We start from the raw sequence: 12,998 nt of genomic DNA, 5'->3' as shown, positions 1-12,998 counted from the left end.
TGTTCAGCTGTACTTCAGATACACAGAATGTTTTGACATTTTTGTACATGGGTTGTGCCTGTAAGGAAATAACTGGTCTTAAAAACAAAAAAGTTAGTCATAACTTTATGCTCAAGTTAACTCATAAAGCAAGTAATACAAGAAATTACTAGATCTCCTACAGGACTTAGTTTCTATTAGTTTGTCTTGAAAATTCAACAATTTAAGGAAATCCCTTCAATATGCATTTTAATACTACTGCTGGACACACATTAAGACACATTTTGGCTGCTGATAAACATATATCGTATCAGATTTAACCTTCATTCCTAAGGCAAATAATTGCATTACATTTAGCCTATAAGGATGTATATGTATTAAGCATAGTTTGTGACATATTTGACAATATACTTTTGTATAACGGTTTTCAACCTAAAATCTCTATGCAGCTGTTTTTTTGGATGTAAAATCAGTAGATCAGTCTTTTTAATAAAGCATGGTATTAAACTGATAACCTTATAATGAATAATACTATTCTGCAATTTCTACAACAGACTTTTATTAAATTTTATTTTATTATAATTACTGAGTAACCAGTCTATATGTTCAAGCAAGTACACTCATCTCTGAGAAAAGTATTTATCCAGATGTATTTCATGAAGGCTTTGTTTCAGTCTCTCAGATTATTTCACACACTTTCATAGCAGGAGCCTGGTTTTCCCTTTTGAGCTGTTAGCTATTTCATACAAACATTTTCAAATCAAATCTGTGGTATCTTTTAAACAGTCTCATCTCATCAAAACAGATTGCTTTCATAATAAAATATGGTATTGATAAGAGAAAGCAGGTACCAGGTGTGTAAAAAAACTGCAAGGAGCACACACTCAGAGCTCTGACACAGCATCCTACTTTAGGTCCAAGTGATTTCCTGGGATTTTTTTTGATTTCAGCATTTGAAAGGAGTGCATCCTTAAAAGGGAGAAGTGCCATAGCTGTAGACTGTTAAAAAGGAGACAATAACTGGCACACTAAAGGTACTGATTGCATGGCAGTGATTTTCAGCCTGCACTCTGAACTGCTTCGAAAGGGCAGCAAAAGATAGCAGAGAAAAACACATATATTTATATTGTACAGCAATGGATGCATAAGACTTTTAAGAGGACACACTTCCAATGGAAAACATTTATGGGGTCCACCAACAAGATTAAAAAATTCAGAATCACTCTTGGACAAATACCTTTTCTCTTTTTTTTTTAATAAAGTCAAATCACAAAGTTTAAATTTGCTGAGTTGTGTAGGAAATGTAAAGAGAATAATTGCACTGAGAAAATCAAGTAAATTCCAAGGCATGTCTTTTTTTTTATAGCTATCACTTCATTTCTCTGAAGGGCTGTGGTAGTGGGAGTTTTCAGTATGCAAATAACAGAAAAAAAAAATAGATCCATGCATAATTATTCTCACTTTGAGTTTCAGCAAAAGTACACCTCCACTCCTGGATTTTCAGCTCCAAAACTAACAGTGCATTTGGTATAGAAGGAGCATGCCATAGTTAAACAGTATTAAATCATTAGTGTGGCCAATGGCAACTTCGTGAAGAAATAAAAAAAAAAAAAATATTTTATTTTAAATAGCATGCCAATGGAACAGTTTGAGATAGTATCTCATAATCACAACAACATTCAGCAGATGATGTGCTAAATCACCATCACTTTTTAAACAGCTGTAGCACTTTATCAATAGTCACTCTATACCTATGCTAATAAATAACCAGGATAGAATTGCCTGATTGTAAACATCCAAACAGGTTACCTTTTTTCTACTGCTAGTGTCTCTGCCTATGGCAAGGGGGTTGGAACTGGATGATTTTTAGGGTTCCTTCCAACCCAAACCATTCTGATTATAAATATTTATCATCCATACTCTTGAAATAGCCTTTGGTTTCTAAATATTTTTTTTAAATTCTTTAGAGGCTGTCATATCTCTCTTTTCTCCAGATCTTAAATACTTGTGAATAAGTTTAATGGGACCTTTTATTTAGACTTGAGTTCATCCATATGCCAGTAGCATAAAAGAACTGCCACAGAAAAATAGTGCTGTATGGTGGCGTTGTAATCAAGAATCTCTTTGTGCTATGATGCAGCCTTAATTTTGAAAATTAATATTTGCCAATTTCTGGTTTATTCTGAAATCATTAACTTCATCTGCTAAAGTCTAATATCTATACTTTCAAGCATTGTAGCTTAGTATAATGCAAGTTTGTAGGATTCATATGAGTAGCAGAAGTATAAATTATATTTGCATATTTACTGTTTATCGTCTAGAAATTGAATTAAGTCAGAGTGTTTACAGATTGAAACCAAACTATCAGAGTCAGTCACACAGGATAACCTGAGGTTTCAATGTGTTCGGTAGTCAAATCTTGGAGCTATTCAGTCTGATGTGATAAACATGCTAAATTCTTACAAGGCCAGAAGTAATTAGAAAATACGTGCAGAGTGTGTCCAAAAGAGATTGTGCTGCTTTGTTACTTAAAAGCTTTTTAAAGCATTTTGGTAAGCTGCAAACAGTCCCTTCAAATTTATTAAATAAAATAGAGCTTTTTATAGGAGCAGACCTGCCACAATTCAGCAAAAGTATTCAAACAATAAGAGGCTAGGATGTTGCCCTGAAAAAATTTTCGTTACTATAAACTTTAAATTCCTCTGAAAAGTCAGTGATACTAAATTCATATGTGCCTGTTTTACCACATCGGACATCAGGCAGTTTAGTCACATTATACTAAGTCTCCTAGAATGCATAACCCGAGGCTTAGTAGCTATTGCTGTATAAAAAGTGTTGAAGACTTTTTTTTTTTTTTAACGTAGGTTAATTACAGGTTAGTTTTCCCAGTCTATGCAAGGCAAACTCTCATCTTCATCCTCTGATTCAGGTGATGCTTCCTTAATTCGTCACAATGCTTCATGGATGTTCCTTGTCAGAGGGTCAGTATCAGGGAGAACTGTAAAGGATTCTCTCAAAACATCTTTCTGCACTTTCTTCAGTTTCACCCCTTTCCTGATCTGTGCCAAGATGTTATTGCTATCATCTTCATTGTGAAAAGGAGGGAGACTTCTCTGCTCAACTTTTCTTAAGTGAAAGCTGCCACGCTTCAAGGAAGCCAGCACTTCATCCATTGGGGAACTCACTGCAGAAAAATCAAAAGACCTTCAGTATTATTTTTACTAAATTTACTCAGTCTTCTTTTGTATTTCCCACAGACCAAAAAGTAGCCACATGCAATTAATGTGATAGTCCCATACCATAAGTATAACAGAGACTATAGTATTTTCAATTTCATCATTCTGTAGCTCTGTTATTGTTTTAGCATCCAAATTTATCTTCCCTATTACCAGGTAAAAACTGGACTATACAGATAACTATAATTTCTGAAACCAAGTAACTTCCTATCAGGCAGGTAGCAGAACTTTTTGAACAAGATGGCTTTCCCATTTGCACTCAAGAAAATCAAAATGGCTGCAACGAGTCCAACATAATTAAAGTATATATTACATCACATTTCTTGACTTCGAAACTCAGGTAATGAGTATGCATCTTAAATACTGGACTGTGCAGTCACAGGAATGCAGGCACAGAGGAGAGCCTACATTATCAGCACTTGCATTTTGTGGTTCATTTTACCTACTGTATGACTATTACTACATGCCAGTGAGGGAAGCAGCAGTACAGTCAACTGCAACAGCATGCATTTTCCTGCTCCTCTGGATTCATTTATGTATCAGCACCTAGTCACAGCATGCCTATATAAATTCTCTTCCTTTATAATTAATGAAAATCGAAAAGTAAGAGTTAATACTTTATCACAAATCTTTCCTTTATCACCGATTTGAAACTCTACATAAATAAAAATCAGGCTTTGGCTCTTTGAAGAGCTACAAGTGGATAAGATCTCTATGTCAGAGAATGCAATAAAGCAATGTAATAAAGTACAACAGTCCAAAATACCTCCCACACATTAGCACATACAACGTGCAGCACATATCGATCAATAGATTAATATGCATCTCCATTTTTTGGTATATTTTGTATATTTGTATATTTTTAAAACCTGTTTTGCATTTTTTAGTGGACTTTGTCTATCAATCTAATGGCCCAGACAGTTGGAATAGACATGAATAAAAGAGAAAAATAAAAGAAGAAACCAGAACTGCACTTTTGAAGAAGGAAGGAAGGATTGTAACATACTCATCTGTCAGAAAGACAAATTTCTGAAGCCACTTCGGTACTTGGAACATCTCAGGGAATACAGAGCAGCAGGTAAAGTGCTGCTGCAGATATTAATGACACTCTTAAGAGGGAGGATATAATTTGATTTTATATTTTTCATTTTATGATGTATAATCAAATTGCACAGACAATACATGTTTTCTATAAAATTGAAAAATAAAATGTGTATCATAAAAATAAACAATAGGACTACAGAAAAATAAACATAGACCATAGCAGCATCAAAACTGATAATGAACTTAAGACACCATACCTGTGACTTGCAAGACTTGCAAGAGCTTAAAAATTCTATAACTATTCAGTTGCTTCAAGGTTTTTCAGTCATTTTAGGACAATTCAAGAAGAAACACTCCTTGTTTCTGCCTGATAGGCGAAAACAGTTCTAATTTTGATTTTATCTGGATGAGGGAAAATGCCAACTGAGGTAATATTTTCTGTAGTTGTAACTGACAGAGCCAGATAGAGCTTTTAATAAAAGGTTATTACAACCATATTACAGTAGTGTGAACCAAGGCCCACCCGAGGTACTTTTTCTCAGTGACTTCCAGTAAAACAGTTCAGCTGAGAACTTTTGAAAATCTCATCTCTGATTTTCAAATAAAAGCTTTGCTCTAATATAGCATGTTTCATCGAAACATCAAGTTTATTTTGTTCAAACATGGCTGCCATTCCTCCCATTTTATATATGGGATAAAAGATAAGCAGTTAAAAACGAGTAGCCCAGAATCACAGTGAAGATTTAACATCTCACAGCTCAGCCCTGTGCTGTATTCACTTGCCTCAGTTTCCAAAGAAGTTTTTGATCTTTTAACTATTTATTAACACGCTTTGCTGAATGATTATAGATTTAATTATCAAATGTAGTTAAATGCATATATTATTATTCGGCTCTCAAGGGGAGTTGAGAGTTTGTGTATTTTTCTTTGAAAATTTGAAGAAACATTGAAGAAATAGTTCTCAAGGTTTCCTGTGTCCCAAGACAAGTATTCATTTTACTAGTTCAAAAAAAAAAAACACTTTTAAGAAAAGAATCTTTTAGTCAGTGTTTAGATACATTTTCCAGCTAGTCTTACATGGTATATCATAGAATTAGTTTCACAAATGTTTTCTGTCTAACTGAACAAGTATACCACACGCTGTCATACAGGTCCTAACGTTTGTTTGAGTTGTCAACATTTGTCAACTGAAAAGGATTTAACATGGCGTTCAGTTATAGACCTTGATGAATTACCATGTCACTGAGCTCTGCTGCAGAAGTTTGTACTGAGTGCCCCACTGACGTATACTCACACATTGTCAACAATGGTTTGGGGAGAAACTGTTGATACTCCAACGTTGGGTGAAGTGGTTGACAAACTCTGCCAGTATGCAGGCAGATTCTCTCAGCCTTTCCAGGCCTGCGTCTTGGCTCTGGAGAAACTGTCTGAAAAAGTGTCTGAAAGATTCAACAGATCCGAATGCTTATTTGACAAACTGTTTGATAAACTGTCTCATATGGAGGATAGATCCTCCTTCTCATAGGCCCACATCTCAGCCTTTAAGAAAAGATGTCCTCCTATGAAACTAGTCTGAGAGATCCAGCAAACACCACGACACATCCTGTGGCTTTTGCTGCACGATCACGGAGAGGACATGAGGAGATGGGATGGACAACCTACTGCTGCCCTAGAGTCAAGTGTTTGTGAGTTAAAAGAAAAGTCACGTAAAGTTTCTTTCAGGAGAAATGTTGCTCCAATATCCAGTGGATGGCAACCTAATTCCTACCTACGACGTGTGAGTAAGCAGGATGGGTTTTGACCCCCTGTGATCCAAGCAAATCCATTCCTTGATGGGTTCCAAATTAGAGGGGCCCTGTGTCCAGACAGGTGGAGGAGAGGGACAACTGAGTTTATTGGACTGTGGATTCCATGACCTGGCATGAGAGAATCACAAAAGTATAAAGCCCTTGCAGATACCCTGTTGCCATTGAATCATAGAGTCATCAAATCATAGAATGGTTCGGGTTGGAAGGGATCATGAAGGTCATCCAGTCCAACCCCTGCTGCAGTGAGCAGGGACATCTTCAACTTGATCAGGTTGCTCAGAGCCCCATTCAACCTGACCTTGAATGTCTCCAGAGATGGGGCATCTACCACCTCTCTGGGCAACCTGTGCCAGTGTTTCACCACCCTCAGCGTGAAAATTTCTTCCTAGTATCTAGTCTAAACTTCTTTTCTTTTAGTTTAAAACCATCACCCCTTGTCCTTTTGCTACAGGCCCTGCTAAAAAGGGTCCCCCTTTCTACCCTTTTTAAAAATGAGCACAATATTGTCTTTCTTCCAGTCACCAGGGACTTCTCCTGACAGCCATGGTTTTTCAAATATCATGAAGAGTGGCTTGGCAACCACATCAGCCAATTCCCTCAGGACTCTCAGTTCCTAAGGTGGTGACATATCTCTCCCCCTCTTGAAGCTGCTGAAGAGGGCTGCTGCCTTTTCTGAATCGCGGGGTGGAGAGGGGCCAGACGGAGGTCTGGTGGCCAGTCCACATCAGTGTCCATATGAAAGCCCACCTGTGCAGCAAGGATGAGTCGGGGAGAATGAGCCATTATGTCTCTGCCACTCGTTTGCCTGTCAGGATGACTAAACTGGCACCTGGTCATCCCCTCCCTTATCAGATTTACATCATGGATTTCAGAACAAAGACTCAGAGGTGATCCTCAAAACAGAAGTATTAATAAGATTTGTGAAAAGAGATCTACATATGTTGTACTTGGGTGATTTAGACTATGAGTTTTTGTGATGGAAACATCCTTATCTATGACCCTGGATTTTCTGGATTCCTACACCTTGGCGGGGGATTAAGCAATCCACTATGTCCCATACCATCAGGCGCCACTGACCAAAGTAAAGGAGATGGGCTGACTGGCACCTGAAACGTTATCACTCCAGAATGGACTATAAGAGAATGAGAGGAGCAAGCCCTAATCGGAGCTCCCTCTCAGCTGGTCTGAGATCCCCCACCGATGTCAACAATCTACGAACACTGAACACCAGAGCGTTTGCAGAACGTCTAAAGACTTTATCACCAAACTCCGTACAGGTCGTATGGTCCCTCACAAATCCTTATAGGATGCTAATATCGGTTAGACTTAAGCTTAATATTCTTGACTTAGTATTGTAACATTATAGGTAATAAACTAAATGTGTAAATACAGTTCTGGGTCCTACTCTGTCTCCCTCGGGGTGTGACAGGTGGTCGCAAACCTGATCCTCTCTTACAGTGGGAGGGACTTAGCTCTCCCAGTCTGCATCTCGTAGACCATCCCCTCAAGAGGTGCAGAAAGAGAAGTTCCTAGTGAAGACTGAAGCAAAAAAGTTGTTGAGTACCTCAGCCATATCATAGAAACATAGAATCATTGAATGGTTTGAGTTGGAAGGGACCTTAAAGATCAATTAATTCCAACCCCCCTGCCATGGCGGGACACACCTCCCACTAGATCAGGCTGCTTGAGGCCCATCCAACCTGCCCTTGATGGGGCATCTACAACTTCCCTGGGCAACCTGTGCCAGTGCCTCACCACCCTCATTGTAAAGAATTTCCAACTTATGTTCTCCCTTCCAATTTAAAGCCATTCCCCCTCATCCTATCACTCCATGACCTTGTAAAAAATACCTCCACAGCTTTCTTGTAGGACCCCTTCAGGTACTGGAGCCTTCTGTGATGAGCAAAAGCAGACAAGGGGAGCTGGGAGCGTTCATTAGAGCTTGGCGTTATTCGCCTTGAAGAACTTGGAAGTTGATTATGAAGGAGCCAGCTAGCAGAAGTTTACTGATAAGTAGGCATTGGAATGCAGAAAGCTGGCTGCATTTGTTTCAGGAGTTTGAAAACAGCCAGAGGAGACTGAGTCTGCGCAAAGTTCAAAAAGGAATATATTCATCCCGAGGAAGACTTCCTACTTCATCCCTAAGACCCCGGCCCACGACCATCAGGAGGCACTACACAGGCGCAAGACTGGAGCGAACTTTCCAGATCTAATTATATTATGAAGCGGGGATAGGGTATGAATATGTAGTAGGCGCTTATACCTATACATGTCTTTACACTACAAGTAGCTGCTTGTTAAGCTATAAGGTGTGCAAGATAGGAGGAGAACCCCCTTGCACCCCAGTGCTGGAAATAAACATACCTGCTTTATAACTCATTTTGGGTTATAGGGTTTGATTCCGCAAAATATCTGTTCTCCAGGCTGAACAACCACAACTCTCTCAGCCTGTGCTCATAGCAGAGGTGCTCCAGCTCTCAGATCATCTTCGTGGCCTCCTCTGGACCCGTTCCAACAGCTCCATATCCTTCTTAAATTGAGGAATCCAGAACTGGACACAGTACTCCAAGTGGGGTCTCATAAGAGCAGAGTAGAGGGGCAGAATCACCTCCCTCGACCTGCTGGCCACACTAGTTTTGATGCAGCCCAGGATACGGTTGGCCTTCTGGGCTGCAAGCGCACATTGCCGGCTCATGTCAAGCTTCTCATCAACCAGCACCCCCAAGTCCTTCTCTGCAGGGCAGCTCTCAGTCACATCATCCCCCATCCTGTATTGAAACTGCGGATTGCCCCGACCCAGGTGTAGGACCTTGCACTTGACCTTCTTGAACCTCATGAAATTCACACAGGCCCACTTCTCTAGGCTGTCCAGGTCCCTCTGGATGACATCCCGTCCTTCTGGTGTGACAACTGCATCACTCAGCTTGGTGTCATCGGCAAACTTTCTGAGGGTGCACTCAATCTCGCTGTCAATATCATTGATAAAGATATTAAACAGTACTGGTCCCAATATGGACCCCTGAGGGACACCATCTGGCATGGATCTCCATCTGGACATCGAGCCGTTGACCACTACTCTTTGAATACGACCATCCAACCAATTCCTTATCCACCGAACAGTCCACCCATCAAATCCATATCTCTCCTATTTAGAGAGAAGGATGTTGTGGGGGACCATGTCAAAGGCTTTACAGAAGTCCAGATAGATCACATCCGTTGGTTTTCCCGTGTCCACTGTTGTGGTTACCCCATCATAGAAAGCCACTACAGACAGGACTTTCCCTTGGTGAAGCCATGCTGGCTGTCTCGAATCACCTTCTTGTCCTCCATGTGCTTTAGCATAGCTTCTAGGAGGATCTGTCCCATGATCTTCCCAGGCACGGAGGTGAGGCTGACAGATCGCTGGTCCCCAGGTTCGTCTTTTCTACCTTTTTTAAAAATGGGCACAATGTTACCCTTCTTCCAGTCACCAGGGACTTATCCTGATTGCCATGGCTTTTCAAATATCATGGAGTGTGGCTTGGCAAACCACATCAGCCAATTCCCTCAGGACTCTGGGATGCATCTCATCAAGTCCCATTAATGTATATATGTTCAGGTTCCTCAGGTGTTCATGAACCTGATTCTCCTCTATAGTGGGAGCCTTCTCCTCATCTGTTGTTGCCAGCTTGGCAGTCTCGCTCATCAGGGCAGGTATACGCTCTTTGTCCTTTCTTTTCTGATTTACATAACTGCAGAAGCCCTTCTTGTTAGTCTTTGCATCCCTTGCCATGTTCAGCTCCATCTGCACCTTGGCCTTCCTGACCCCATCCCTACACAACCAGGCAGTGTCTCTATATGCTCTTCCCAGGATACCTGACTCTGCTTCCACTGCCTGCGCAGTTCCCTCTTGCCCTTTATTTTGAGCCATAGGTCACGATTCAGCCATGCCAGTCACTTGCCTTTCCTGCCAGACTTCTTGCAGCTGGGAATGGAGAGCTCTTGCATTCTATGGAAAGCATCCTTAAAGATCTGATAGCTCTGCTCTGCTCCCTTGTCCCTGAGGGCAGGCTCCCAGAGGGTCCTATCAACTCATTCCTTGAAGAGTTGGTAGTTGCCTTTCCTGAAATTCAGGGTCTTGACTACTCTTCACTTGACCCATATCCCTTAGGACTGTGAGCTCCACCAGTGTGTGATCTCTACATCCTAGGCAGCCTCCAGCCTTGATGTCCCCGATTAGCTCACTCGCATTGGTGACCACCAAGTCCAGTATTGCATCTCCCCGGGTAGGAGTGTCTATTGCCTGGCTTTAGAAGTTGTCTTTGATGCATTCCAGGAGTCTCCTGGATTGCCTACAGTTTGCTGTGCTACTCTTCCAGCAGATGTCTGGGTGGTTGAAGTCTCCCAGCAGGATGAGAGTCTGCGAGCACAATGCCTCCTGTATCTGGAGTAAGAAGGCTTCATCAAGTGTCTCCTCTTGATTGAGCGGCCTGTAGTAGACTCCAACCACAAGTTCCCTTTGTTGCCTCAGTCTCTGTCTTTTAGCCATAAGCTTTCAACCTGTTCATGGTTACTCTTCAATGACAGCTCTTCACATTCTATCCCTTTCCTGATATAGAGGGCAATGCCTCCACCCCTCCTTCCCAGTCTGTCCCTTCTGAACAGTCTGCAGCCATCGATAGCCACACTCCAGTCCCACCAAGTTTCAGTGACGGCAACCAGGTCATAGCTTTATAGCAGCACTGTGGCTTCCAGCTCCTGTTTTTTGCCCAAGCTGTGTGTGTTGGTGTAGCTGGGCTGTCGGCTGTATTGCCTTCTTAGAGGAACACCTCTTTGTTCCTCTGAGGTATTTCCCTGTTGTTTCCCTGTTGGCTAGTGCTACCTCAGCAACCCCTTGCTTCAAGTGTTCTGCAGTGCGCTCGGTATATTTCAGCAACAGGCTGAGAGCCCTCGCTAGTACCCCGTCCCTCTAACCTTGGCTTGTCCTCCCACATCTTGTCATGGGCAAGCCTGATATTACCCCTCCCCCTCCAATCTAGTTTAAAGCCCTGTCAATGAGCCTCACAAGTCCCTATGCAAACATCCTCTTCCCTTTTGAGACAGGTGAATCCCATCTGAAGCCAGCAAGCTTGGCGCTGTGAAGGCCTTCCCATTGTCAAAAAAAACCAAAATTGTGGCAGTGACACCAGCCATGGAGCCATGTATTAATAGACCGCACACATTTGTTTCTATCAATGTCACTGCCCCCAACTGGAAGAATAGAAGAGAAAATAACCTGTGCTCCTAATTCCTTTACCAACTGTTTCATGGCCTTGAAATCTCTTTTGATTTCCCTCAGACTATGTGTTGTAGCTCTGTTACTACCCACATGAAAGAGCAGTAGTGCATAGTAGTCAGAGGACCTCACCAAGCTAGGAAGTTTCCTAGTTATGTCCTTTATCCGGGCACCAGAGAGGCAGCAGACTATCCCATGAGGAGAGTCTGTCCAACATATTGGTCCCTCTCTTTCCCCAGAAGTGAGTTGCCTACAACTGTCACCCATCTTTTCTTCTGCACGGAGGTGATTGTGATGCGGGGAGTAGTTGTTTCTGACCTTGATGACACCTCTGGAGTAGATGAACTGACTGACCTAGCACATCCAGAGCTTCATACCTATTATGCAGAGTGATATGAGGGGGTGAGGCAGGCAAGGAGGGGGGTTGTCTGCTGCTTTGAAAATAGACTTGACTCCATTCACTCCTCTCCTTTGAGCTACTGCCTGTGGGCTGGCAGGAGGAGGAAATAGTATTCCCTTGTTCCTGTCTTTTTTTTCAGTGGTTATTCCTGTTTCTGTCTCAGGGAGGGTGGAGCATGGTGCCGCCAGTCTTTCTCTTTCTCAGTCTCCCTGATGCTCCTTAAACACTCCACTTCCTCTCTCAGTGCTGCCACCATGCTGAGCAGGTCATCCACCTGCTCACACCTCACACAGCTTTTCTCACCACTGTCACTGGTTACCGGTGAGACGTTCTGGCACTCCCTGAAGCCAGAGACCTGGACAGCTGCATGATTCCTTGGAGGCTCCATCTGGGGGGCCACATGAGTTTTGGCAACAGCAGAGGACCTGGCTTTCTGTCATTTGGATACCATAGTTGAGGCCTTTCTGAGAAAGTGGTGACTGCTGATTGAACACGCCTCCTGGGCTGGGAGGATGACTGTGCCTTTTCTGCTTGACCTTGCCTACTCACTCTGCCTGCACAAACTACCTCGCAAACTGTCTCGCCACGCCCTTCTGATGTGCCACACCATGTTTGCCCATTCTGTTCACCACACTCCTGGTCACTTGCCCTCCCTAACAGCTGTTTAAATCTCCCACAGATGATTCTGGGAACACCCTCACCACATCAGCCTCACTCATGTGAGCTGCCACTTCTGGGATTCGGGAATTGCCTGCCCCTGCTCTCTCCTAGGGGTTCCCTTGTTCCAGGGATCACCTGTCTGCCTCGATCTAGTGCTCAGCTGCAGAACTTACTGTCCCTGCCACCTATTCTTGTCATCTGAGTGTCATAAAGGGACAGAATCTGTCACTATTTCTGGAGTGACAGGGGAATCTCAAGAAGTGACTGCAGTCGAGGTCTAAGTGAGCCTAACTGGGAATGAATGGGAAAAGCACCCCATTGTAACTGGACCTAATGCACCAGGCATCCTTGGCATTGATTATCTTAAAGAAGGGTACTTTAAAGCCCCAAAGGGTATAAGTGGACTTTTGATATAGCAGCTGTAGAGACTGAGAAAATTAAACAGCTGTCTACCTTGCCTGGCCTGTCAGAGGATCCTTCTGGTGAGGGATTGCTGAAGGCTGAAGACCAACAGGTGCCAATTGCTAACACCACAGTGCACCAACGACAGTATCATCCCAACCAAGACTGTGATTCCCATACACAAGCTGATCCAACAACTGGAAAATCAAGGAGTG

The 12,998-nt window shown here is 42.4% G+C and overlaps 1 pseudogene; it reads right to left on the bottom strand.

Moving 5' to 3' along the window:
- Positions 1–2,855: 2,855 nt before the first annotated feature.
- Positions 2,856–12,998, bottom strand: part of LOC128850243 (junction-mediating and -regulatory protein-like) — a 135,454-nt pseudogene continuing 125,311 nt past the window's right edge.

This window comes from Cuculus canorus, chromosome W (assembly GCF_017976375.1).
Source record: "Cuculus canorus isolate bCucCan1 chromosome W, bCucCan1.pri, whole genome shotgun sequence".
Taxonomy (NCBI): Eukaryota; Metazoa; Chordata; class Aves; order Cuculiformes; family Cuculidae; genus Cuculus; species Cuculus canorus.
The sequence above is the reverse complement of the archived record's forward strand: the minus strand, read 5'-3'. Positions and strand labels throughout refer to the sequence as shown.